We start from the raw sequence: 2,268 nt of genomic DNA, 5'->3' as shown, positions 1-2,268 counted from the left end.
AAGCTATTTATAGTGCTTTCTAATTTAACTGTTTATTTCTTGTATTGTATATTTATCTGTATATGATTTAACAGTTCATTTCTCGTTATATATCTAATTATCTTTATAAATAAATATATTATATTATCAGGAATTTGGTTTTATCTCTCTAGAGAACCCTGTCTAACACACCCTCTTTGCTTACAAAGAGCATTCTGGCTGTACTTCAAGGCAGGTTTGTTTGTTTTTTTAGCAGCCCATGGTACTTAGAAAACTCTTTGTCAGCGACATCATTCTAATTCATCAATTCCGAGCTCTTCCATATTCTATGTCCCACTTTCACGTATGTGAAAAGGCAAACAAAAGTACTATGGCTTGAGTCAAGCCAACCTTAGTCTTTAAAGTAACATTCTTACTGTTCAACACTTTCAAGATGTCTTGTGTAGCAGATTTGCCTAATGTAATGCATCAGTTCATCTCTTTTAAAATTAGTTTTACTGGCATATAATTCACATATCATACAATTTCATCATATAAAGAAGAATTGTGCAATCATCATTACAATCAATTTCAGAAGATTTTCTTCTTTCTCATATCATTATTAGCTCCCCCATTTTCCCCCAACTTCCCCTACCATGTCCCTAGGTTACCATCTCTATAGATTTACCTATCCTGGATTTCATAAACAGAAAATCATACAAAACATAAGCAGGAAGCAAACCAACCAACCAAAAAAACCCCATCAACAATGACAAAACAAAACTGAACAATCTCAATTAAAAAAAAAGAAAGTAGAAAATATGAAAAACAGAACAACTTTAAAATGGGTTAAAAGGGAAATCAAATGATAAGGTGTCACATTTTACCCTAACTACAGGTGCCATAATCGACTTTGCAATGATTCCTGTCTGATAGTAAGGCTATCCACATCCTTCTACTATGGTAGAAGGCGTAACCAGAGCTTTAATCCACGTGGGGACACTGCAAAGAGATTTTGGGCGCCCGCTGTCATCCATAGAGTTCTGAAGACCAGAGGTTCAGAATTTAAGTTCTGATATAGTTCCCTCCTTTGGATTTTATTGTTTACAACATTTGCATCACACAGGCTGGTATGCTTCTTCCATGTGGAGTTAGTTGATGTCTCACTTAGATGGCTACTTATTTTAAGATTAGCCTTTAAGACTGCAGATGCTATTCTTTCTGATAGTCACCCACCAACTGGTTTCTTCAACACCCTTGGCTGTAGCACCCGTATCTTTAGTGATCTCTTCATGGGGTGAGAACTGAGTGGGACCATGTCATAGGAACTAAGCGTTCTTAGAATACAGCTAGAATTAAGTATGAACCCCCAATTCATAGCTATACATCCATATATTTATGGTTTATAAATGTCTCTGGTTCACTTAAGAGATATCATTATAAACATTATAAATCACTCCCTTGAGGCATAAAGCCATTCTAGTAATAGTGTCAATAATTTAGCCACTGATACCGAATTTAAAATACTGTTGAGAAAAGTAAATTATGCATGTATGGGTTAGCTTTTCAGACCAAAATACATGACTTGTTGACTTGTGTAGATTAAACTACCTTAGGTGACTACACACTATTTATACCAACAAAGGGGTTTGGTGATAGGGCAAAACTTTTGATAACACTCATTCACAAAAGCCTACCAAACTAATACATGCAATTAAAAAGGTAGGAGAGTATTATAATAGTAAATATATGGTAGTCCTGGGCTACCATTCATTGGGCACCCTCAAAACAAGAGATATGAACCAAGGTCCAGTGACCTTTTACAGCGTTGGGATAGTACTCTTCTGTTTCTTCCCACACTAGAGTGTCTCGTCTTATGTCCAAGGGAGCATATCAGTTCTTTCCATCTACTACAGGTGAGTTTGAAATAAAAAGTCCAGTTCACTTAGTGGGGTTTCCACACTGAATTCTTCTGATGTGACCCATGAAGCATGTTGTGCACCTTGAAAGGACAGGAGGTAAAGTCCCAGTAGTCTATAGCACATGGCCTGGGTCACCAAGGGCTGGATAGAAACTAGGTTAAAAGTGTTCCATTAAGACCATTGTACTGGGCATATTCTTCCGTTGGTTCCTATATAAGTATTGTTAAGTATTTTTTATCTAATGGTATGTCACTCCATCCAGTTGGCATACCAACAGAAATGTAATCACCTTCTCTGAGACATACATGGCCTCTTCCCCGCCACACGTGACCTGAATTTTCACAAAGGTTCTCTTATCACTCTTGAAGGGGTTTCTGTTGATTTGGGG

The sequence above is a fragment of the Echinops telfairi genome, unplaced genomic scaffold (genome assembly GCF_000313985.2).
Source record: "Echinops telfairi isolate 266 unplaced genomic scaffold, ASM31398v2 ScPeMD7_54;HRSCAF=185, whole genome shotgun sequence".
Lineage (NCBI taxonomy): Eukaryota > Metazoa > Chordata > Mammalia > Afrosoricida > Tenrecidae > Echinops > Echinops telfairi.
Note: the sequence above shows the minus strand (reverse complement) of the source record.